The following is a 27,640-nucleotide window of genomic DNA, read 5'->3' as shown; positions in this document are numbered from 1 at the left end:
TGACACAACATTCAGCCACGGCAACAAATGAATAGCTAAAAATAAAACATGAACTAATAATTCATCTCCAGGGCTCACCTGCAACTCACTTCCAAGTTACTAATATCACAACCAATACTAACTATCAGCATGTTTGTTAAAAATGAAAAAAATGAGGCCTAGAATCATTACCACTAATGGACAGCTGCTTTAAGAAAGCACAAACTTTTTTTCCTGTCTAGACTTTGCAGTTAGTGACCTTTTTTGATTGTATTCTGCTGAAGACAAAATGCTCGTAGACCATGACTTGTCCACGGCTCACTGAAACCAAGACAAGACCGAGGCTAAACCATTGAAGATTGTTCTTGTTTTACCTATTGGTTCTCATTATAAACTAATTATCTGCCTTTAAAGGCAATATATGTCCAATTAATTAGTATATAGTGGGTTGGCAGTGAACATTCACTGTCTGCACACCTGCAGAGGATGACTGCGACATCAATGGCAGTGAATGTGGTAAATAAATTAAAATGAAGTTTAGTCCCCAAAAAAAATCCCAAAAGCCCAATATCTTTGGTAGACAAGAGCAAGAATTTGAACAACATGACCGTTTTTGAATCTTACAACAGTAGTTTTTGATATAGGCACCATGGACCTTAAAAAGTAAAAGTAAATGAATTAATTAGAAAAAAATAACAATAATAAAGCTGTCATTTCCTAACAAGACACACTCAATGCCCATGAAGTCATCCATGCCAGAACCAGCTGCACAAACATTCTAAAAAGTGATCTTCTGTATAGTTAAATAATTCTACAAATGAAATAGAAGATGAGAAAATGCCTCATTATAACATGGCTCAATTTATCCCGACAATGGACAATCTTTAGTCTCATGTTTACAATTGTCTTTTGAATTAAGAAGAGAAAAATCTAAATCCAATCAAGCGGGTGAACTTCAGGCTTTCCATTATAGAGTGAAAAAGGAGACATTCCTTTGCTGGGGAGTTGATGTAAAGCTTAAGCTTAGTTTTAGCTGCTTTAAAGACTCTCTTTGTCATAGTCAAAGCAAGAATGAAATGCATATTGATGATGCTGAGTTTGGTGTGAATTTGACATCATCCACAGAGACCCTCATCCCTTTTTACAACCCTGATAGTCACATGCATCCTATACATTATTCATCGCTTTACTTTCGTGTCACATTATCTTGTCCTTTCTCACAAGTTGCTCGACATCTCTATGTGTGTGTGTGTGTGTGTGTGTGTGTGTGTGCGACTGCTTCAGACGTCCTCTTAACTGTCTGCTTCTGTCTCACCGTTAACAAAGAGATATGTTTGCCATACATTCAGCAGGGCCGTATGTCTAAAAAAGCTGAGGGGTGTCTTTTTGTTCCGAGAGACAGACGACTCCTTTAAAAGTGCACGCTGGCTAATTGAGTTTGTCCGTAAGGCGTTCATTCACTGTCAGACCTTTGACAAGAGACGAGGGCCACGTTCAAGACGGGCCAAGTTCTCCCCTCGTCAATCTTTTGCCAAAGAGTCAACAGCAAGTCAGACGTGCACAAACACGCGCACACTAGAGCGCAGCGCCGAGGGGTCTGGGACATCCCGCGAGGCGGTCTGCATCCTGTTCCTGTTGAATGGTCCTTGTGTCACAAAGGGCAATTTGGCGACGCTTGCCTGGCTACCTGCGTGGGACCTGAACGGCTCCCGGGACGACTCGCGGCCTCTGCTTTTTGTTTTTCCTCGGGCCCAGAAGTCTCTTCCTCCCTCCATCTCTCAATCTTATTCTCTTGCTCAATCTCAAGTGGTCTGCCGAGAGTGTCTTGCATGGGAACCTGGCCGGCTGCCCCGCTGAAAACCGTCCACCCCTTCACACTCCCACACACATGCTATTTTTCTACACACTGTAAATGCTCACCCCTCCAGGACAGGCCTCCTGAATTAGTGCTTATTAGCCGACTATCCGACACATGGTCTGTCTGCTCTCGGACAGTCTCTCAATTGACGTGTAAAGAATGACATATAAAACAGACAGAGTGACTCGCCAAAACACTCACTCACACAAGCACAGTGTGCTGACAAAGACAAAGTTTAACAAGCAGTGTGCCAGCCAGGGGGGGAAAAGAGGCATGGGAAGAAAGCATGTTTGCCAGTTAGCTTTGGCTAATTAATTAAAAAAAAGAAGCGGTGTGTGGGCATACAAAAGAACACTAACATTAATCACTTATTGGAGGAATACACTAAGATTCCTTAACTGTTTACAGGATGTCTACAGAATACTTTTTTTTTTCTAAAGTAGAAAGACTGTCATTGAATTCTTTGCATTGACTTTTTATTTTTGAATTTGTAAAGCCTGTTTAAGTATAGTATTTAATAAAAAGGAATTATCTTAGTACTCGCTACTACACTGTAGTAGTAAAATGAATAATAAAACATAACATAAGACACTGGCAGGTGTGGTTTTCAAAATATGCAATAAAAAGGTAAAAATGCAAATTTTGCAATTCAAAGATTGTCGGGTAGATTTCTTTTTAACTGCAATTCATAGTAGAAAATTTATACTGTGATTAAAGCTACCATTAGATAGATAAAACCAACGAAAGAGGAATTCTATTCAATTCTGTGTCTTTGTTTTCCTTGCTGTATTGTTGTGTTCAATACAACACAAGAACATAAAAGGTATTGATAATAATAAATGAGATAATTAAATATGAACTAATGAGGTCAAAGATCGCAGAAAAAAACATTTTTAGGTCAATGGATGCAGAATTAGAATGGCTGCTTTACAACTCTGAGGTTTTTGGGTTCAAATCACTGTTCCAGTTACTTTGCATGGAATTTTCATTTTATCTATCTGCCTACTTGGGAGGTATTCCAGCTTTCTGCTGCCATCCCCCCAAAAATGCTTATTATGTGACTAATCCAGGATGTTGCCTGCTTCAGTGACTGGGGCACTACTTCACCAAACCCTAATGAGACTATTTGGTATGGAAGACAGATGGTTGTTAATTCAGGGTTCTTCTTGTTCTTGTTTGCAATTCAACTTGAAAATTTTTGTCACCAACTCATCTCCCAAATGTACACGACATCAGGAGATCCTGACCCATGTACAATATACCAAGAAGTACCTGCTCCACCTCACAATGTCACATGTGATGATTCAATTCCTCGTTGATCATCTACATGTGCATGTGTTCATATTAGGAAAACATGCTGGGGGTTCACCGCCATCCTCTGGAGGGTTCCTGCTCATTACCCAGAGGTCACAGCCCCTGCCTGACCACTTCCTGCCAGAGAACCACCTACCCCACCCCCCGGAGATGCAGGCACGCTGAGCTGCGGATCTCACGTGCTGCTCAATAACAATCCTACTTCCTGCCCCAGATGGAGTGAAGACGCGTCGCGCCAGAGACTGCTGGCTTCTATCTACTCCTCGCTGTGCTCACTTCCTGCTCTCTCACGCTCTTACTCTCATTCATGACCCTCCTGACTATTCACGACAAAATACTCTCAGGGACATCTTGTTCAAAACTTCCTCCCAGCACTGTTTCATATAAAGCATGACTCATATGGGCCTCAATTAGATTGAATAAAGACCTTCTTCTATTAGGTCTTGTAAAGCTAACTGCGGGAAAGCGTGTATCATGCAAACTGCTAATAAGGGTGACAGTACTCTACGAGTTTCCCATTATCGCGGACATGTCTGGTCTACATTAACCGCGATAATCAAGGGATTACTGTAAATGACTTTGTAGTGATGTAGTGATGTGTGATTTAGACAGTCACAATCACAACAAAACAGTGTAAATGGGATGTAATATTTTAAACATCTGCATACTACCATGGAGAGCGTGGTATGACGAGCAGCTGTCAATCAGGAATGGCAACATCACTGTATACTAAAATACTGCTCTTAACGATTCAATACATCTTCTATTTGCCGTTTATGTGGTCTGAAGGAACAAGTGTAGGTGCAACACACTTCCGGAATCCGCATTCTAAGGGGAAAAAAATTCAGAGCGACAGAGCACGCTCAATCGAATGCACAGTACACCATCAACACATAGTAGGAACACATAGGAAGTGTCACACGATGGCACGATGAGCCGAAATTTTTACACGCCAGACTTCCTGCAATGTGGCAGTGAGAAGTCTTTGAATCCAGATTGGCAGTCGTTTGATATGGCACACTGCATGAGGCGTCATGACCCCTCGTAATCAAAATAGCAGCCATGACAGTCAACGATTCTCCACCAAGAGTAACCACTTCCACCATTGACTTGAGACCTGCACAACCCAATTGAGAAAAAGCAAATGTGGTTGTGAACTATGAGAACTCTGTTTTCGATTACACTAAGTAGATAAAACCTTATCAAACAGCAATCTCCTAATACTTCTCTTCCCTCAGAGAATGATGAAAATGCTAAAAAACTGCTCAAGAAAAATGCTGAAAATGAGATTGAAACCCTACACAGAACCTCTCATACGACTTCAATTTATCACACAACAAGGATCAATGAAACTCATGGGAGTAACTCAGCAAATATTTCAGGGTTCAAATGTTTTTCGGTCCTTAACAGCTATTTAGTGTAGGAATAATGTTGTAACCAGAAATTGAACAAAAAGAAGTATTTGACAATCCACGACGAAGCTTATCATTTAAAACGGTGTGCAAAACAATTTAGCATGCAAGCAGTATTTTCTATCAATAACTGGAGTGTTTTGAGAACCATCAGATATCAGAAAATAACATTCACAACTGCCCGTCATTAAAAAAAAATCTTTTTCCAACAATATTCAGCAATTCAAAAAGATTTTGCAGCATGAAAATTGTACATAATTCAAACCCAATACAAATCATTTTACAGATCAATAGCATGCGCCTCTTTCGATGTGGGAGTCAAAACTGAACATCCAATGCGGCGCTGGTCTAAAAAAAGCAGCTAAAATGAAGAGTGACGTGGATCCAAGGACATCTTATTGATGCCAGATGTGCTTTGTGAGTGCAAGATTGGCCCAAAGAAAGAGCGGTTGCGCAAACATTATTGTTTACCGGTGCACGGCCATTGTTGGAGTGGCGTCCGCCACTGACGTAACGGCATCCTGCCAAATTAGAGCACAGCGGCAGGGGTGCTTCTCGGCTTTCGCTTTCATGGTCGCCGCAGGACTCTGTAGTGCTGCGCAGGCGCTTTTGTGATTGGTCAGCCGTCATTACAATGGCCCTCCGGGAGACTGACCCCCTGACTCACCGCTGGAGGCCCAGCCTAGGCCTGCGCGGGGTCAGACGAGTAAAGACTGCTGGTCGGAGGCCGGTCCGAGGTTGTTGACTCGGGGACCTGACCCTGATTCGCTTCCCTCTCGCGAGGTCAGCTCTGGACCTCCGAAGACCTCAGTCTCCCGCTGAGGCCAGGGGATGAGCAGCTATTCAGTCCAGCTAAACTAGAAGCTTTTGTCCGGATCAGCGCTGACCAGCAGGACCTAGCAGGTCAAGAGGGCCAGGATCCCGCTGCTGGCCGCAGGGACTAAAATCAGACGCTCTCATTAGGGAAGCCATTCTACCCAGGAGAAATGTGTGAAAAGTTCCAATTAGCTGGAATTAGTGGAAGAGAAGCCCCAATTGATCATATTGATCACACTCCTGGCATTCGGTCCAATTCTTCACATTCACCAAGGCATGATGGCAGCACAAGCCATGCAGCACTAACACTAGAAGAACAACCAGATGGCCAGTCCTTATTTAGTCATCAAGTAGCTGAACCCTTGTTGAGCACAGACCTCTAATAGGCCTCTTTCAGTATCCTATGTTTTGTGAGGAGAATTGAATTGTTTGTACACAGTGTGGTTTTAAGAAATATTCTTTGGAAAGCACAGCACATGACTGGATAGCATGTGACTTCAGATGTTGTGAATTTGAATTGATTATAACAGCCGTGAAAACAGCTGAATTTGGGCGTATTAACACCTCCAATGTTTGGTGTGGACTAAAACCAAAAACTTTGTGCTGTGTTACTTTTGGGATGCTGTGAGTACAAACCAGCGACCTCAAACTAAAACAATCACACTCACTCCAACAGCAGGTCTGAGATCTCGCTGGAGAGGTGGTTTTGGTTGCGACCAAGGGACACACTCCTCAATGGATGTAAAAGACTTTGTAGCTTCAGGCATTATAAGAAATGTTTGGTTACCGTGCCTCTGTGACGTTTTAATTCCGTATTTTTCTTAGTGTTGACTCGCCCAGACCGTTTTAGCCAATGATTGAATGAATATTGCCCATGTGTAAGTTTATTGCCAAGTCTTGGGCCTCTAGCCAAAAGTTGTCATATGAAAAGGAACCACACCAAATCAAAAACGTGCATTTGTTATGTGAGGACCGCACGTGAATTGAGTACACAGATGCAGCAGTGATGACAGATTGGGCGGGTTCCCACTGACCTGGGTGGGTTACATTAACAGTGTGATTAGGCCTGGGTAAAAAAGTCTGAATCTATCATTGTTGTCATTTCCAACAGGTTGAAGTCACAACAAATAAACCCAAATGGTCAAAAAGGTGCAGAGGTGAGGAGGTGACTTGATAAGAACTCAAGACAGGCCGTGTCTTGTTCCACAAGACACCCACATGTCCATCTTCCCCTCATCCATCCATCGAGCAAACGGCACATCAATCTCCCTCTGTCAACAAGCGATGAGCAAGCTCAGGGCCGCAGAGGAAGCCCCTGTCAAGATATGCTCCTTATCACAACCCACTCTGCCCCACCTGTTCCCATCATCCATCAGATGGACAAGCCAGCCAGCTGGACGACTACTGACCCACACTACGAGCTGGATTGGATGGTAAGGCATAGAGACACACAGGATTGAAGATCATTTAGATAAGGAGTTTGCTCACATTCACCAAGTTAGGCTGTCCAATACACATTTTCCTTTTCAAATGATAACATAAATGAGAGATCAACATTGTCATTTTTAACAATGAACACACATCTGGCATCTTTTCAACCAGAAATTAAACTGTTTACCCCTATTCATGATTTCTTGGATGAGAAAATATAATTAAGTTAAATTTGCAAAAACTCCACAATTACCCCTTTTATAGCTCAAGTAGGCTCCATGTACAAATGTCATGTTTTTAATATTTGGAAATCACTCCTAATGATTGATATTTCATCAGCAATACAGAAAATGACAGCTTACCTCCCATATCTCAGTTAATACCCAAATATGTAAAGGCACAGTATAGAAATTAAATTATATTTCGCAACAATATATAGTGTATAGCTTGAATGAATACATTTACTGTCCATCCAAAATATTTAGTAACCAATTCATTTTCTCACCTCCTCCGAGTGCCGTGCACAACTTCCACTAACTTGAAACGAGTGGAATAGTGATAACATCACATGTAACACGCCTGCTCCCCATTACCCAGCAACTTCTAGTAAAACTAACAAGTCACATGACACTAGGGAGAGAAAATTGCTAATTGGGCTTAATTTGAACTTTTCCCACTTCAAGGTGAACTCACTTTTGTTGCTATGGCTTTAGATATTAATGGCTACGTGCAAGTCAACTTGGGTCGAGGAGCTCTATTCTTCCCCTTTGAGATCCCAGAATGGTACTGTTTAACGTTCATTACTTTTAAATCAAACATTAGACATATTTGGGTCCTGTTTAGTATTGGCACAGGTCCTCTTTGTATTTCTAGTTGAATTATGGAACATCTTGAGACGTCCTTTGAGATTCCCTTGTTCTTCTTCTTGTGCTTGCATTGTTTGTATTAGCAGCCTGCAGGAGTGAATTAGGGATGAAGAGAGATGCATCCATCTCCGTCCGGGTTCAGCCTCCCGCTCGTGCAAAAATAAGTGGCCAATTAAGTTGGCGGCAACCGTGCGCGCTTGTCCCCATCTGACTGCGGATTAATGACCGGCCAGAGCTTTCCCTCCCCACGCCCATTTATCAGATGCAGCAACTAGGTCAGATGATGATTAAACGTCCAGACCAGCGGGTCCTCCAGGGGCCCGGTCCTAGCATCGCCGTTGGCTCCTGGCTGGATTTAATTGCTGGTCTTTCTCTTGACGCCAAGAGGAAAAGGAGGCGATTGCATTGGCAGCTCCTATTAGCCCAAGAGTGCTGCGACGTCTCCCATCTTGAAGAGCCCACTTCATTAAAACATTCCCACTTAGGCACAATTGGAGTTTCCTCACACTCTGTGTCAACCATCCAGTGCACTTAGACACCCCAGTTGTGAGCAAGTACCACTCTAAAAGTCAAGAAATATATGAAGGATATACGCCAATGATGATTTGCTTCTGATTAGAAAAGGAAGGGTTAAGATATGCCAAGCGACTGTCTTGCACCTGCCAAATATATACCGATGATGCCTTCCTATATGTCCACGGGAGAAGACAATGATGCACAGGAACTCACATATATATATTCATTAATATGTGATGTCCCTTATCAAATCAATGAATCAATTAAGAGTAAATGGCAGTGAAAACAAGCTCTCACATGGGACACAAATTTTAGACAATAGTTTTGATATATAGCATAACTCACTGGTGATGGAGGTGATGAATGATTCCTGTCAACAATTTCAGTTCAAATGCATTGGACGAATACCGTCGCCATGGGCAGCAAAGAAGACACCTGGAAATGATTAGAAATACATTATATTTAACATGATCAGCACTGTTAACAACATGATCAAATTGATTTACTAGGCGTGTTTGAAAGAGACCAAACTATACTATATATGTAATACATCATGGAATGTCATTATTTTTCCTTTGATTGAATTGGCGGCACCAATATTGTCTTTCTGTTAAATTGTAAGGTTACATGTAATGCAGGCAGGGAGCCTATTCAAGTGGACTTTGTAGCAAAGTAAGTCTATAAACTTTGCTGGTTGCGGCCAATTAGAAGGCAAAAAAGGAAAAAAATCACATTCAAACCCCCACTGTAGAATCCACCTACATTTTCAGCACAGATTTCAGGCGGGTGAACTGTTACGCTATGTGTGACCTCTATTAAGACTACAATGTAAAGTAGAGCAATTATTCCAACGGATAAATATTAAAAATGATCATGTTATATGTAACTCACAAAGACTTATAATCAATGTGGTCTTGAGTTTGATAACATTTTAGAAATGTGTCATATGAAAGTATGACACAACACAAGCATTGTAAGGCATCTCATATTTAACATTAGCTATAATATAAGTTTAAAAGAAGTTTACCAATATAAAACCAGGATTCAACAGAGACAAAAAAAGCATGATTCACAATAAGTCGCACAACATTAGCACTTTGACTTGGGGTCAGCTTGCACGTGTGGCACTCGTGCTTCTTATAGGCCAACTCATTGATCAGTAGGACCTCCTAAAATGTGATTACTCTGTGCAAGGCAGCGAGAAAAAGAGAGACTCTTGATGAAATTAGCCTCGCAAGCACATGTAATAGAATTAACGTCTATATGTGTATAGGCATGAGGTGGAGGGCTTGGGGGCTTTTCGGCCTGAATCACATGAGTATCTGTGTCAAGAGTCTGACTATCAGCTGCTAATTGACTACTAAGTCAACAAGGACAAGTGTCACACTTCTACACGTAGTAAATCATTACTTGATTAAGACCAAAAAAAGGCAACTGAAACTATATGTGGATAAATAGTGACGCTTATTGATTAATTTTGCCTGACACTGCATGTATCGAGAAAAGATCGATTAATAAATATAATATAAATATTCCACAATATATTTGCAGCTGATAGGTTGGACCAAATAACACTTCCCTAATGACAAACCTGATGATCACCTAAAAGACACTTAAGTGTGGATAATTGCTTTACAGTCATTTTACTGCAAACTTTGAATGTAAAAATGAACTTAAAACTAATTGTATTTTTTTCGATTGAAGTCCCTTTCTTTTCAACCCTGCTTAATGACCATAGATAGTTTTAAAAAAAAGGATGATCATCTCATATGTTGAGCTCACATTTTTTTTCAGTTGCCTGTGATTAGCTCCTGTGTTCTCTCACATGCCAAAACATGTTGTGAATGTCTGTCCTTTCCCCCCAAAGTGTAGCTTTAAAGGTCTACCTGCTCACTTTGCACATAGATTAGGTATAATTCGGTTGTGCTTCACAGAAAAGTGAAAACATAGGATTACATAGTCTGCGATGGGCATCAAACCACTTCAGAATGAGGATAAATAAAATAAAAAAAGATTTAAAAAGTCTGTTGTTCACTGAAAATGTGGCTTAGTCAAAAAACATTAACTTTTACACACTCACATTTGCCCAAACAACACAAAACACAATTTACAACTACTATGCAAGCATAGTCAGTTAAGTAAGGCCTAAAAATGCTATGTTTTGTCATGTGGGTGAACGTTTCGAAACATCTTTTATAGGTGAAAATACTACCATCTTTTACTGAATTTGAAAGCTAGTTAGCAGAAAATATGAATTTCACATAACTAAACTAGAGTTGCTTCCATTTGGGTGGAAGCAGCATGAGTTGGGGTATCGTTGGCATGTGAAAGGCTTCCATCGCCAATATGACCTGGGTCATTCATCCCCAAACCTTTTCAAGCGGCGGCTGGTCGGACAATACGTGACTGCTGTCCAGACTCGGACCGGCCCCTGAGCCGATTATGATGCACTAACAACGGGCCTGCTAAGGGGGGGTGGCGAGGGGCCAAGGTCAGCGGCCGGAATGACCTGTGATCTCCCGCCATGTTTGGACACGTCCGCGCACAAAGCGCCAGATTAGAATATGCAAGGAAAGGAAGCAGGGCAAGAGGGCCGGGGACTGTTGCGAACCTTTCCATGTGTGTCTACGCATGATGTTGGCATGGCGACCTGGTCAGTGACCACCGGACCACCGGACCGTCTCCCCCCCACATGTGTCCTCTCTTGTCCGAGGTCTCATTGTTGGGGGGCCAGGGGGTGGAATTACACCAGGGATGATCCCGTATTACTGGGCCGGGCCGCCATTCAGTTTGCTCTTAGTTTTGTTGGCCTGTTCTGGTTTTTCGCCTCCTCCCTGAGTTGCACCACTGGGCCTAGCTCTTTGATGTTCCCCTTGGGTTGACCACCAGCACAGCATAGTGCTTGCAGTTGGCCAACTTTGAACGCACACCTCATTCGCAACATTAATACTTTGTTTCCTTTGAAACCATTTTCTGGATTTGTAATGACAGGGACATTGTGTTAACTTTCAACCAACATTTTTTTTTTGCTGTTTTGGCCTAGATAATCCATGTCATAATTTCCCCACCATTAATTTGGTATATAAAACTGTTGAGTTGTAGTTTTTTTATGAGTTATAAATATATACATGTACAATTATGTTGTTGGATAACTGGAATTTGAATGTTTTTAAAATAATAAGTCATATTTGTGTTCAATGGAAGTAAGCACACAAGTATAATAATTAAAAAATATACAATTGGCCTAATATAAACTTCCAGTAGGCTATTTAAAAAAAACATATTTCTTCAATGTCTCTTTTTAACAGAAATCTCATTTTTTTTGGTATGATGCTGATACCAACAGCTGTCAACACGTCAACACGTCAACACAACAACATTAAAGAGTCATTTTGCGGTGAGTGGTCCATAAAAAAATAGTCTTGCATAGCAAAGTTAAGGCCAAAAAGGCCATAACCTCCCAAATGTGGGAAAATGTGTGATGGTGAGATGAAACAAAAGTTGAAATTGATGCAATCGTAATATTACTCATCACCAAAACAACACCACACTTACGAAAGAAAATGAATTTGTGTTGGGGATTTTTTTCATCCGCCCTGACATATTTCATTACTTAGTTTTACTGGTTAAAGTTCACTTTCGTCAGAACACATTTATGTAGCATCTTTTAACAGCATAATGATGCCCAATGTGCTTCCCAGTATAAAAAAAGAACAAATAATGAACAATAAACAACATGGAAATATATGAAAGAAAGCCCCATGGCTAAGTGTAAAATTTGAGAAATAAAGAAGCGTTTAAACCACATCTAAAAATGATCAGCTAAATGACGAATTTTAAGGTGCACGGGAAGTGAGTTCCACAAGTGGGAACGAACAACTTGTATTTAGAACTGATCAAAGTGGTGCAACCATAAACATAAAAGCCAAGAAATTTGGGCTTAAAACCATTGATGTCCTTGAAAAACAAAAATCAGACAAAAACAAATTCTACACGCCACCCTAATAATGGAAAAAAATGTTTTGTCTCATCTTACAAGGTTCACTAAAACCAAGCATTTTACTTGCAGACATCCCATGAGATTAATACCATTGAAAATTGTCATTTGGTCTCAAATATTGTACGAAAGCAGCTGTTGGGCTACTTGTTTCTTTAGCGCCTCCTACATGAAACAGCTGTCGGGAGTTGAAGCAGCGACCTGCGACTAACCTCCAAAGCGATGTGTGTGTGTGTGTGTGTGTGACGCACCCAGTGGTCCGTACTGTTTTTATTACTCACGTCATACACAGCGAAAGGGTGTGTGAATGTGCGCATGTGTGCCAGAAATGGCCGGAGGTCCTGCTCTGTGTGTACTCATTCAGCGCAGAGGTCGTGTGTCAGGGGTCAAAGGGTCTACGGGGAGAGCGTGAGGAGGCTCGAGGTGCTGGCGACCTTGGGTGGGGATGGGGGTGGAGTCTGATGAGCGGGTGTAAGTGTGTTATGTGGGGGGCATGCATGCCCTGAGGTAGACAGGCTATCTTAATTGGCCTCTGGAGACTGGAAGGACTGTGTGTGTGTGTATGTGTATTTGAAAGTGTTTGAAGGCTACCCAGTGTTACTTATTGGATGTGTGTGTGTGTGGGGGGGGGGGGGGGGTGCTGACATATTGGTGCACAAGGATATTTTTTTCTAAATGTGATCATTTCCATGTTAGGTGGGATCATTCTTATGTGAAAAATGCTCGGCAAAGTCCAAAATTATATTTTGGTCCCTCTTTTAGTTTTTCTTTTGTAGTTAGTGAGGTTGTCAGATTTTAATAATTACTCCTACACATTATTGATTCATCTTTCAAACTGCCCATCCTAGAGGGTTACTGGAGCCCAACCCAGCTGTCTTCAGGCGAAAGGCAGACAACACCCAAGACTGGTCGCCAGTCAGCCGTAGGGCACAGAGAGAGACAAATGACCATCCACACCCCCAATCACACCACCAACAGCAGGAATTGAGCCCGCGCCTGCCCCCACTGAAGTCATGCAACACCACAAAATGGTACCCTACTCATTATATGGAGGATTTTTTTTTTTGTTCTACTTGATCTATTTTACTTAAAGCAACTCCAAAAGCATAATTGGTGCTGCAATTTTACATTAAATGGGACATGCAATTGTCCAACAAAAGAGCATGCAATTTTTTTTTTAAAAAACAAACATTTCTGTCATTTTCTATAGAAAAAAACTGAAAAACACATACATGCTTTACTAAGCATAGTGATGATATGTTTAATGGACATCCTCATTTGCCTAAATGGTCATCATAATAATCCTAAATGGAACTGTTATTTGTGTTGAGGTCATGTGAAAAAGCACAAATGCCAGAATTCCTGGCGCGGCCTTCCATGTAACATGGCAATTTGGTTGTCTTAATGTAAAGGGATACTTGGCATGTTTATATGAAACAATGGTGGGAAACGGTCCCTACTCCCAGCACGTAAGCCTATTTAACCATTTAGCTGGCAGAAGCCATGTAAAACAGGCCTATTTGGGAATGTAAATCAAATTAAAAGATATAAGCCTGGTGGAAATAAGATTTACCAAACAGAAAGGAGGGAAAAAAGCTGGCACAGAAAAGGCCTGTCATGTTTGTCGTGTGATTCCGCCAAGATGGCCACATGTTTACATTAGGTTTTAACACCCACTAAGGCACCATTGATGGCCAGTCAAGTAACCTCACCAGACCGTTTTTGGTTGGACACTTGGGCGATAAAAGGTGGCCCCCTCCGACTACAAGTGAGCGATCCAAGTAGCGTGGACGGATACAATGTCAACCTGGCAACGCTGCTTGGATATGGCAACTGGAATCAGTGTTTACCTAAAAGCTCAGTGCAGCTTAGGCCACACCTCACCTGCCGCCTTCACGGGTTACCCTGAATGGCCACCTAATCCTCCTTAATAATCCATGCAAAACCACACAAACTTCTTGGGCCAAAAGCTCCCCCCTACACTCGATTAAGAAACACTTTGTGCCTCCATCACTTTTTCCATGGCAACTTTGCAGAAAGAGAGTTCCCACCCACCACATTTTCACACACACACAGAGAAGTCACTTTTTAAAGATTGTGTCTCTCTTTTTGCATTGCATCACTCAATCACTCTTTAATTTACGGCTTCACATGTTGGTATATTTTTTCAGATCTATAGCGGAGATATAAAATAAAATAAATGGATAAGATGCAGTGAATACTGATTATATGGTATGAAAATTGAGATGAATACTTGAATTAGAAGCAATGTAATATAATGCAAATTTGTGTATTTTTTATATGAATAGATTTTTAATTGATTTAATTCAAGCTTTTGTTTTGTTTTATTGTAAACCAGTGTTATGTGTGTGCCTAATTAAAATAAATGAAGTAATTCATGACCTATGCCTCCATTATATTTGAATTTAATAGCTGTCATTGGAATTGATCAAGTGATTTATTATTTAGAGTGGCGTGTCTACAAAAGATGCATTTGGGGCTTGAGCTAATTTAGCAAAGTTGATTTTTCTGACGTTCGCTCATTTTAAAAATGACTGTATAATACTTTGTATTGGATGTTAAAATCCATTAAAAAAACAACCTGATTTAAACAAAAATAAACCTTGCATTTCACATCCTTGGCATTCCAGTTTAGCATGCCCCCCCCCCCCTCCCCCCATCACTCGGCGTGCGCATGAAAGCAGATTACCACAAGATGAGAAGGAAAAAGCAGACAGCGCATCAGGGGGATGTTTTACCAAGTCACAAAGGACTGATTCATTTGTGACGTCTCGTGCGGGGAGACACTGAGGTCATCTTGCGAATTCTTTAATGGATGAAATCATCTAACTACACTAACATGCACAAACATGCATGTATTAACGCTAGACCACCTAAGAATTCACGCTTCCATCAACTTGAAGTTTTAAATCTGCTCATAATTTATAGCTCTCACCCACACAAAAACAGCCCTCTAAATGTGTGTGCATGAGACAAACAAAGGTCAGTAACCTCTATGACTCGGCCAAAATCCCCACGGGCCCAATTCACCGTTGGAATGGACCCCACAGAGCAATGGGAAGAAGGCACGGACATAATGAACACAAAGGGCAATTGTGACACCGAACGCAAAAGAATGAGACCCCGGGGACAGTAGAAGTTTTGTCGGACCGAGGCGAGAAGCAAGATTTGGACTCTGCTCTCAGATAAGATTCATGCAGGAGGTGACTGTTTACATTTACATCCTTTGTGTGGTTAGAATGGCGCTTACTCAAGTGCTGACAAGAGACTAGGATTGGCTAAAAGTAGTGGCCTCTACATGGGAAAGGGTCACTTGACTTCCTGTACAGTGTGGACAATGGTTTGAAAAAGTGCTCAGTGATGTTATTCTAGCCTCACTGAAAGATCAATACAATAATGCTACTTGAAAGGGAAAAGGCTTTCTGTTTAAATACTAAGCCAAGCATCAACAGGAAAAACTGAAAAGCAATCCTACAAACCCGCCCAAAAAAAAGACAATGAGTGAAAAGCGTATCTTAAAAAGACCCAAAAGATTCTGAATTCCTATTGGCAATTTTAGATTTCTTATATCGTGATTTTTGCCCAACATTTCTTCTTTGAGACAGTATTTTTCAATGCCCATTAGTAAATTGACACACAAAAAAGTAAATAATTACACTTTCTTTCAATTTACGGACCAAGTATATCCTCAAGAGTTGTAAAGGGGGGGGGGGGGGTTATCCCAGCTAACTACGAGCACCAGGCGGGGGACACAACAAGGCAACAAATTAAATATATAAACAAAAAACGTAGATCACAACAGCAGTTTTTCTTAAGACCGCAGGCGACTTCTAAAAGTTCAAATCCCACATCACATAATAAACTGAGAGGCATCAGCTCCACTTAACCCAACACAATCGTCGTTTTTAACTACGCTCTTCTTCTTTATGATTGGTAGAGGTAATTCGACAGTGGATTTAATCTGAGGATGCCGTGGGACTCATCACAGGCTAAGTGATGACCTGCTTGCCAAATTTCTTTCTCTCCGATGAGCTCAATTAATTTCTTCATAAGAGAAAGAGAACAATGCCAGTGCTGCTAACAAGAAGGCAAACAAATGCACGCATTACTGCTTATGTCCAAAATCTGCCATCCTCACTATTTATTGCCTTTTTCCCCGGAGACCTATTCACATTTTTAATCATACACTGACCGCTGCCACGCCCTCTGCCAAAAGACAAAATGTGTCTGTGTGGTAACGTGGGGGATTTTGGAAAAAATGAACAAGACAGGCTTTTTATTGGGAAGAAAGACAAGAAATGACGCTTTGTGCGCGTCCGCCGCTGTGGCACATTTGACAGGTCTGGCCCGGCTGCTTTGTGTGTCCAACATAAAGGGGATTGAGGAGGAAACACAAACTGAACCACGATGCCGTTGTGACGCTTGCTATTAGTCAACGTGACGGCCTTTGCAGATGCTAATGGAGTCTAGTGTGTCCCCGGCGGCCTCCCTGCCTCCAGAACGTGTCGACGTGATGGCACAAAGGCATGCTTTTGGAAGGTTGACTTTCAGTACCCCCCACTTTTTCTTTTCACAGCTGCTACAAAGTCATTAGGCACTTTCCTTCACTTTTCCCCGTCTTGTACCAAGCTAAATCTACACACTGCGAGGAAAAGCATGTTTACAAACGCCTCAGGTAATAATGTAGCCACGCCCACTGAGGTGAAAGAACTCTGTTGCCAGACTTGATCATTATTCAAGGCCTCATTTGGGTCCACGCAACACGTAAGACTTGGCTGTTAAGCATTTAGTAACTGGACCTTTGGTGGAGAGGGACACAGCCAAATCCGACTGACCCAATAAAGCAGTATAAGTTGCTTGGAAACAGGTTCTAAATTTACAATATCTTCTTTGGAATTTTTTTTATTTAATCTGCAACTAATGGAACTGTTTTTTTGATTGATTGATTGTGTAAAGGAATTGTCTGGAATTGATAGCCAAACTGGTTGAACTGGAAGAGCGATCAATGAATGAATCCAAATCTATTGGATGTCCTTCACCATCAATGGCCAAAAAAAAGGTGTAAGAAATTCCATGTCCAGCTAAGGGTTTTTCCTCCACGCAGTAGTAATTCAATGACATTCTCATCTGAACAACAGATGGTCCAGTTTGACAGAAAAGGTTAAAGCTTAAGGCTCAGTATTGGCATAGGATGACGAAGATTTGGCCTCAAAGACCACATCAAAGCATCTATTGGTCTGTAACTGGCGGGCACATGGCCAATGGTCAGAAGGAGATAGCATAACAACAACATTTCACATGAAAGAGAGATAGAAAACGAGTTTAAGGGGAGTTTACCGGGAAAAACAGTCACTCGGCCTCATGTTCACACTCCTACGGACAATGCCTCGGACGACCAAGCCATTCATTGCCGTGTACTGTCACACGAGATGTGCGAGAGATGTAAATCCCTCTTAATCGCTGATTAAACAGTGGCTGAAGAAAGTCCAAACCAAGCTGGCAACGCAGCTCACATTCCCGGGCCTAACTTGCGCTCAACTTCCATGTCACCCTTGGCTAATCTGCCTTGATCTGCCTCGAGCACAAACTCAAACAAGCAGCGCTGATGAGTAAACTGACGCTTGCTGTTCTGTCCTGGTCATTTGGGTACACCCGATCTATGGGGAACTTTCAACGGATTGTTTTCCAAAAGGCTTGAACTGCCCTTTGCGGGAAGATTAATCATTGTGGTTTGGACCTCAGAGCGACACGGTCCTAAGTGTCCATTTCAGGCCAAGACAAAGGTGACAAGTATGCACGTGCTTTGCACTGAAACCAAATCTCGCTATGGATTGTGTGCAGCATCTTTGATGGAGCATGCCTGCTAAAGTATCCTTTTCCTAACAGATGAAAACCACGCGTTTGTTAGGAGAGATGTGTGTACCTTTCGCCCTCTTGAAACAGTAGCACAGATGTAGAGTACTAAATGACAAGACCTGCATCGGTACAGTTACACCCCAAGTGGGTAATAAAAACTTAGTATTATTTAGTAAAAAATACAAAGCAAGGGTCACAAACCTTCAGCCCGGGCGCCAATTGAACGCTTCAAGACACTATTTTGGGTCCCCCTCAATAAACATTAACAGTTCAAGATTGCTTGTTAGCTCACGACTGTTTACAGCATAAAAACATTTCTACAATACGATTTCATAAGCATAAAAAGATCAATGTTTACATACATATGCTACAGCTGTGTTCTACCATTATTGTATTGAGTGTGACGTAAAAACTGGGTTGTTTTTAAAAAGAAAATCAATGTAGAGACTCCAAATGATATCATAAATACTATATTGGTTGGAATCTCTTTGTGGTGGAAATAAAACAAAATCCCAACCTTTAATTCTCTGTTAACACTCAGACAAGGTGGTAGGGCATTAGAGGGAGATTACGACACCTAATGGAGGCATTAGGGAAGCCTGTGTGGGGGCACGCCGATAAGTCAAAGGAGCAGGTGTGGGCTGGAATGAAACATGACCTGAGCGCCGCCACAGCGGCAAGCGGGCCTCCACAGGCTCGGCTCAAGTGCGACTGAGAATGATCCGAGTGTGACCGCAGAACGACATAACTCAATCCGGGCCAATCAGAGCGGGATTACCAACATCTGTCCACATGGATGAAAAGGATTTTGGGGGTGTAAGAAAAGTAGGCTGCCGACTGTGGGATCGTCAAAACACGGGAAAGCCCCCAGCTCGGGCTTCAAAGCTTAACTTCTACTGATGTGGCTGACGAGAGAGGTGTTACGTCGTTTCAGTTGGCTGTTTAGAGCTGGTTAAAATTAACACATTGGTCTATTAACCATTGCCCAGAAAAGGTAATCACTTGGGGGAATAGGAAATTAGATTTGAGGGTTTGGGGTTCCAAAACTAAAATTGTTGATGCTAATGGAAGAGGATGAGAGCAAGATAATGTCTCATTTGATTAATGTGAATTCAACTGAATTGAAACAAGAGACTAATTCAGATTTGATGGTGGATACCTTCTTCTGTAGTTTACAGGATGACATAGTTGGGCCCAAAAATAACTCACATCCTGATCCTGATCTAATCCGACACCCTTCAATAAAGATGAAAAATAAATAATGACAATTTGGATGCAAAAAACTGTGCATACATTCATGAAATCATTCTAAATTTGTTCTATTCGACATTGTCAGTCTATCAGAACGCATATTAAAATCAGGGCGACGTCTTCTACCACACCCTTAGTTAACTAACTAATGTCTACTCGTCTTAAGTAATTACTAACTTGGAACTGTTGCTTGATGGCCAGCAATTATTGATTCATATACTAAAGGTGGGCAGGTAAAAATTTCATCACAGTATAATAAAAGGATGAAAATCACAAATACTAAATCTAGTCCTCATATCATTTTGTTAGGGGTGTTTAAAGACTTTAAAAAATTGCACTGGGCCACAAGTATGACGCCTAATTTTAAAAAACAGTGAAAAGTATACTTATTAGCACGACTAAGGAATAAAAAGAGTCACAAAAAGGCTTTGTTTTCACTGTTTAGTGGCAAGGGGATAAAATACCATGGACAGAGTCAGCATTGCTGTTCCTGTAGCAGTTGAGATCGAAAACTCCATTTAGACTCCTGTTTACTTAAGAGATGAGCCCCAAAACACAGTCATTCAACTGCCTGTCCCTTTATTCCGTCATGAATATTCCCATAATCCTCTAGCTTCTATCCCGGAGGCCCCGTCTTTTAAGATGCTGGGAGTTGTGTGGGCTAAGGTGGGTGGGGGTCTCCTTGCCCATTGACAAAAAGGGAGGGAAGTCCAATCCCTTCTTTCTCGCTGCTTGATCTCCACATGAAATATCTCCTTCACCCTTCTTCTGTATGGTCCGTTAAGCCCGTGATAGGCTGAACGTAGCGGAAGGCGAGCTACACCAGAAAGCTGTTAATTGACCTGTAATTGCCACAGGCGAGGAGCTAGAAATATTCATATCTGATATTTCACTTTGTTCCCTTGTCTGCAACTTTGATGAATCAACTCTTCCATTTTGGCGTGATAAACATATCAAAAACGTCATGACAGAGGACTGAGGAATCTCTATCTGATTAAATCAGATTCAATCTGAACTAAATTGGCTTGATACGCTGAGAGACAAATTGTATGATTCCAAAGGACGTTCTAGTCGGATGCAAAATAGATTTGTAGCATATCCAAGAATCATAATGCAAATGGTCATTTAACCACACCTGAGTCAAAGCAACTTATCAAAGTGCTCCAAAACAAATTCAAAATGTTACACATGTCCGTGAGTTTTTGACGTACAATAAGATCCATTCACAAGATATTTTTTGCAAAAATAGGTAAATAAATAAATGTTTTTTTTTTTTTTAAATCACAGCAATAGTATTGAACTCATCTATTGACGGAAAACCCTTTCCCAAGCATATCCGGATTGAGCATTTTTTTGTATAGTGTAATAAAAAGAGATGAAGAAAATGGTCATATTAACCAAATTTTGGTCATCTTAAACAGACAATTTTAAATGGAGAAATTCCAGACCGTAACAAACATCATAATAAGTGACACCTACTATATTAATTAAATAACTAAATGAAAGTAGTTCTCATTTACACCCAAAATGACTTCTTCAGGCAGTAGCTCAAAAGGCCCACACATCAATATAAGCCATTTAGCTTCATGTTTAAAACCAAACAAAACAGAAAAAACAACAGACAAACAAACCAAGTACTATTAAACTATGAATCCCCATTGCCCTGCTGGACAGGCATCTGATGGACAGAAAAGAATGAAGGGAAGTCGTGCTTAGAGCTTAGCCAGAGGCAAAAACTAAATAATCCTCTTTCTAGGATTGATGCCCACTTTCACTGACTGGAGGTAAAAAAAAATAATAATAATAATAAATAAATAAGGGTGCAATGCAGCAAAGAAATAGGATGATTTCAACAGTTGCACCCGTGCCAAGGTTGAGGCCTAAATTCTGACAACAACAGCAGCAGCTCACAGTATGGTCACTAAAAGGACAGTAGATAGTTCAAGTCACAGCTTGTCATCATGCACATCGAAGATTTTACATCATCCGAGTGCCAAGGTCACAGTGTAGCTGGTGACATGGAATGGTTTAAGTATTCTGCTCTTTCCATCTTTTGAAAGGAAATCTTTTAAATGTAACAAACAGAAGTCTCACATTTCTTCAACTGGCGAGGTCTGATTTGTTTTTAAATGTGGATTATCATGGTGTAAACATTTGAATTGTTATGGTGCAAAAAGCAGGTTAGGAAAGATGTGAAGAAGAAAAAAAAACTGTGATGATAGACTGAATAGCCTGTCAATGACAGAGCAATGAATCAACCCTTCTACATCCAGTTCTTATCTAGAAAACAGATTCTTCCGATAGAGCAGCCAAAGATGAGGAGACAAATGCGGTAGTAGGCCTGAAGAGTTTAAAGCTCGAGGTCAGCTATGGGGTAAAATGTGATGGGGAAAGGGTCAAAGGTTGTGTGATATATGTTAAGAATTAATTGCCTGATGATTTGCAGGGTAGGTGCAGCAGTGTTGACAGATTGGGTGGGTTTGGTTTGTGTTTGGGTTGGAGACTGACTTTCTGATCGTGAAGAAAGGTTTGAGTAGATTTTAACCATTTTGGGACATATTGTGACTTTGGGGTAATACTTTTGACAATACAAAAACACAATTAGGATAAGATAGGATATTCATGGTCTCATAAGTGAATATTTAGGATGTTCCAAGGTGAGTGGGCATCAATTAGAATGGTAAAATATGTATTTGTTGGGCATTGAATATACCTTTGTGCATATTAATAACATCAAGTTGAGATGTCATTACCAAGACTCAAATGTCCTTTTCAAATGGGTTATAATAAATAAATAAAACTGATGAGGAGGCTGTCAGGAAGGTAACAATAGTATTAAATGAGTTACACATATCCGTGCCAAGATGTTAAAGAATGTGACAAGAATCTCCCATCTTCAACAGAGGATTTTAGCTACAAGTTTAAGGTGGTAAAACAGTATCTTCATCTCACAAAGAAAATATTGAAACCTAACTACAATTTAGAGTGACACACGACAAAATGGGTTATGGCTATAATTTCAAAAGATGCATTTGCTCTAAACAACGCTTCTCTTCACCATAATCGCAAAATATTGACTAGCTTTGTGCCAAAGAAGAAACGGAGGCTATGTATCTTCTATAAAAAAACGGTACTTGGACCCAACACCTCCTTATGATACGTCATCCTAAAACGCAGATGGAAACATAGAGCCACTTCTCTTTGAGCTTCTGCTAATCACTTTGGAGGTAGCTGCTCCAAGAAGGAGGAGATGAAAGGAAAAGCACAGAAGGCATTCCAGTGTGCAAGCCCAGACAACTAGAGCGTTACTGGATTCCTCCATTCTTCCCCATTAATTTAGAGCAATGAGAAAGTCAGCAAAGTGCAGACGCACGGCATTTTCACCGCTTAGTGTCAAAATAGCCACTTTTTCCAAGTACTCGTAGAAAGTTACGGCATCTAATCCATTAAAAAATAAATAATTCCCGAATTTTATGGTCTTTTTCATCTCATCTCCATAGAAATCATTGTATAACCTTCTATTCAACTTAACAACAGACCATAAACTCACTAAAAAATGCCAATATTTCATCAAATAACCACCTGCCTTTAATACTGATGATGTAACTCATCATGCTTTACGTCTCACACTGATAAATGATCGTTATGGAAACACGTTAGCGTTATTCACTTTCATGCGTGCATTTTCTTAACACCAACATTCATCTCGATGGTGTGCATCTTAACAGCCAATGGTTCTACGAAACTGCCTGTGCTTGCACGTTCCATCCTGGGCCTTTCTCCAGCAGAGGCAAGGTGCCATACAGCTGGTCTAACACATGCTCACTATCACGTATGCACACACACATCGTGCATTGTAGTTTGTCCCACTGATTACTGCTGCTTTCACGCTCTTACTCACTAATGCTCACACCTGACCTCTATTTGTAACCTGAGATGAAGATGGCCTTCCTACAAGTAGAGGCAAATTGAGCTTAACAGCAGACTGCCCCTAAGATTCTTCTTTTTTTTGCCTTTGTTAACCATGTTTACTCTTTTTAACCCTCTTTTTCTTCCTGTGCTATTCCACCTCTTGAGCTCTAAGGAGAAGGGTGGTCAGGTGAAGGTTGAAACTGCTGTTAAAGAGGAATATGGACAAAGGGGTACGCTGGACAGAGGTAGCGAAACAGCTAAATGGAAAGTGGAAATAATGGATAGTGGAGCAGACTGGACAGAAACTAGTTTTGTCACTTTACTGTCACATCATCGTCACAAAATGTTCTATTTCTAGGGTCGTCATTATATGTTTCCTGTTTGCCATCAGACAATCTTTGTGTTGACAAGGCAAAAGTAAACAAAAGTATGGCACATATCGTGGTAATCCTTCATTTTCTGGCTGTGCTGGCATGTTAATTTTCCCAGAAAATTGTTTTCAAATTCCAAACAAGGAGTTTTTGGGTCCAATGGTTTTTCACTTCAAAGCAAATAGTCATACACAATCACTAATGAAAATACCATCTGTAATTACTGTTTAAAAGATACTGGTTCATTTGGAAGATAAGGACTTGGTCAATTAACTGAGTCTGTGGGAATTATCTAACTTTTTGGCAAGTATTTCTAACCATAAACAAGGCTACAATTCTGCTAGTGTACTTAAAAAGAATATTGCTCAAATGTTTTTGCAGACTTTAGCTGTTTGCTCCAGGAAACCATTGTGCTTTGGGCCATGTCAACGAAGCAGGCCATCCACCATCCGCAGTTGAGATTGGACTGATGGGGCCCACATATGCACAAAGACCCCCCAAACAAAAAAAGTCCTGAGCAGAAAAAGTGTCAAACATCTAATGACCCACAACTGCCACTCAACCATTACCCAGACTGACTGAAAAAGAGCATGTTTTGCTATGAATTAGAAAAAAAATAAATACATATTTTACCAAGTTAGAGCTATGGTACGATAAGTAATAATTTATATTGAGGCAGCCTAAAGCTAAAAGTAGGTTTTTGCTTGTATGCTTTGGGAAAAACTAATTTATTAAAAATAGGTGCGATTGTTGGAGTATAAACAAGTGATTTTTAATTAAAATTTTAAGGATGCAATTAAGCTTTTTAATATGATTTGATTTTTTTTCAGTGTTATTTATTTCGTCCTGCTAAAGAAAAAAGTACATACCAATTTCAATGTTATTCTTCATTTAATTGACAAATTTACTCTTTATTATAGAGCAGTTTGTTGCTTTAATTTGAGTATAGTTGTTGCCAAATTGACAGCTCTGACTCCTCGTTGAAGATTCACATGAGCTGCTTTTTTAGCCACTGCTGTCACCTACTGGCCACTTAGAATTTTCAAGTGTTTAAGATCTTCTAAAAAAGTGCCAGAACAAAAGCTGATATGTTAATGTTAATTTGCAAATTAATTAATTCATTATCTGTACTGCTTCTGGGTCGCTGGGGGTGCTGGAGCCCATCCCAGCCACCCACAGGTACCAGGCAGAGGACACCCTTAATCCAGTGGCCAGCCAATCACAGGGCACGAGGAGACAGACAACCATTTACTCCCCTACTCATACCTAGGAGCAATTTAGAGCATTCAAACAGCAGGGTAGCTGCATGTTTTTGGGATGTCGGAGTACCCAGAGAATACCCACGCAAGCCCACCGACAACATGCAAACTCCACAAAATGAGAACCAACCTGGGATCGAACCCTCAACCCCAGAAATGTGATGCCAACTCACTAAGCATTCGACCGCCGGGCTATCCCTAATTAAACAGCGATTAATAATTGAATTAAAATAAAATTTAAATGAAAACTTTGTTGGCATTTAGTGGAGGAAGTTAAAACTACTAAAGTCTTGTCATTTTATTTCTTGGATGCAATTGAATTATTCTGTAAAATTCCTATTCCATTGAAAAGAATATTATTCAGGCTGCATTGTATGGCCTTAACTAGAATGTTGATAGTGTGTTTACCAAGCAGTCCATGGCCCCCATCGTTGCACTTGTGCCTTTTGATGCTCGTGTCCTTCAGGGTCTCCTTCATCTTGTCAAAAATGTCATCTTGCTCTCTGCCTTTGTACTCAGCCGTTAAGTGAGCAAATTCCCCCTTGTAGCATCACCCAAGCAACCTAAAAACAAGACCAGTGTCATCCTTCAAAGCTCAGTCATTAACAGCCAATTTGTAAACATATTGACAAATATTCCAAAAACAAAAGCTCTATTCATCATCTTATTGATGTCTTGATTTAATTTTCTATTAATTTTGCTACATATTTGTTAGAAAAAAGTGACTTTTCATAAAATTGTCTGAGTGACACAACCTATTTAAACAGTATTGTATATGCAAGCAAAGCTTAATGACTTTAAAGCATTGCTTTTTTTTTTTAATTAAGGGCTGTGTGTGGGAAAATTATTAAAAGTTTATTGTTTGTGTTGCAGGAAGACACATTCAGGAGGATGGCTTCTATAGTGACAGGACAAACGGAAACATCCCAACTAAGGACATAGAAGCTGACATTATTGATTTATGTCTCACATCACAGCAGTTAAGATATGCTGCAGGTAAAAGCAAGGATGTTTGTAACCAAATTTAATCTGGAAAAAAAGGTATTGTCAGAGCTGTAAATTGCACTTGTATCTTCCAATAGTTTCCATATTCCTGTTCACGGTCAAGGCTTGAGAAGACTGTAATCCCCATGAGATCAAACCAGAGTTGGGACTCATTTATCACATGGATGCTCATATTTCAATATAGTTACCTTTTGTTATAGACACCTATTTTCACTGTCTATAAGCATGGTCTCCAATCCTGCAGGTTAGAGAACAGTCCCAACGCAGTCATGTCCATGGACTGTTCATCAAGAAGTCATAGAAAAGATGAAATGATGACAAAAGATTAGGGATTACACATCATGTATGCATAGATGTAACCTTAAAATCTGGGTGACTAAAAATAATTATCGTATCCTGGACTTCATACTACCTTTATAGACTCAATTTTTTAACTGCTTACCTGCTTTGTCAGTTTCTGCTTAAATTGATCAATTTCAGGGTGTGAAATGCTACTTTCTCCATGTTTTCATTCAACATTTAGATCTCTTTTTGCAATGCAACCTTCCAAAAATCAAATAACTAAATATTTTAGTTGAATCTTGAATAGAACAATTACAACTCCGAGAAACCAGGGTATACTCATTGTCACACCCATCCAAAGTTAGTGTACTGTAGTCTTTTTTTCTACTCAAAGAAAATTCATTTGGTACTAGGAAAAAAATCCATACTGTCCCATGAACCCAAGGCGGAATAATTCATTCGGGCTGTGCATCTTCCATCCCAAAAAATGCCAGGTGTGGTATAATTTCACCTTTACTATTCATGATTGCATGATGGAGAAAGTTCCAATTCTAACGGAGTAACCCACGAAATAGCTGTTTCCAAATCACCAATCATGAATGATAGTCATGCCATAACCCGGTGTCTTTTAACCCAATGATGTAACAGCAACTCCCAGACTGTTAATGGCTCCAGTATAACTAAAACAGGTGATGATTAATACGCTTTACGACAATTAATTACCCCCAAAAGACAAGAGGGGTTGGGGACCATTGCTCAGGCTTGTAAATCCAGTGGTTAAGTTCTCATTTATAAGAACTCTTCTTCAATATGAATACAGTCACATGCACACACAAGCCACTGCACCCTATTCACAGTGGCGATTAAGATAATTGCCGGGTTGGGAGGCCAGAATGGCGCCAAACAGCGATGGAGGCTGGCGGGGTTTGATTTGAGAGCTGTGGATCGATGAAGCAGACAATGGGCCAATGGGACTTGTCGGAGCAGAGCCATAAATCTCTGGTACTCTTGCCCTCTGATTGTCTCAACTAATTGCTGAAGTAGAGCAAGGCTAACATTGGAAAAAGGCTTTGGAGGAAATGGAAGTCCAGTCACTTGGGAAGGATGGGGAATTGGGAAAGTAGCACCTGTCCAGTTAAAGGAAAATGACTTACTTGCTCATGGCCACATGCATTACTGATGCCTGCATGTCAGATAAAATACTGTGAATGTACTTTCTTTGCAGTATGATCACAGAATTTTACACACTAATTAAATAAAATATTCTCAAAGAGTATATAAGTCACACAGATGCATAACTTTTGGCATGAATGTATGTTTATAGATCTGACATGAAGAAAACCTAATCTGGTCTTGGATCGAATACCAAAAAATGTCTGTTGCTATGGTTGCAGCGTTGCAATATATTAACAATATCTCTGGTAGCTCATGATTTATTGCACTCCACCACATTAAACTACAACCACAAAGGATAGCATAATGTCCTGAACATTC

At 40.5% G+C, this 27,640-nt stretch overlaps 1 long non-coding RNA gene across 1 annotated transcript in view; it reads right to left on the bottom strand.

Annotated features, from left to right (window-relative positions):
* LOC144197081 (uncharacterized) overlaps positions 1 to 26,249 on the bottom strand; it is a 28,633-nt gene extending 2,384 nt beyond the window's left edge. The window contains exons 1-3 of the long non-coding RNA XR_013326467.1: positions 26,053 to 26,249; positions 25,268 to 25,422; positions 8,538 to 8,627 (exon numbers count right to left, since the gene is read on the bottom strand). This is a non-coding gene — a long non-coding RNA (uncharacterized LOC144197081). The remainder of the gene's footprint in view (positions 1 to 8,537; positions 8,628 to 25,267; positions 25,423 to 26,052) is intronic.
* Positions 26,250 to 27,640: the final 1,391 nt, after the last annotated feature.

Source organism: Stigmatopora nigra, chromosome 5, assembly GCF_051989575.1.
Source record: "Stigmatopora nigra isolate UIUO_SnigA chromosome 5, RoL_Snig_1.1, whole genome shotgun sequence".
NCBI classification, from domain to species: domain Eukaryota; kingdom Metazoa; phylum Chordata; class Actinopteri; order Syngnathiformes; family Syngnathidae; genus Stigmatopora; species Stigmatopora nigra.
The sequence above is the reverse complement of the archived record's forward strand: the minus strand, read 5'-3'. Positions and strand labels throughout refer to the sequence as shown.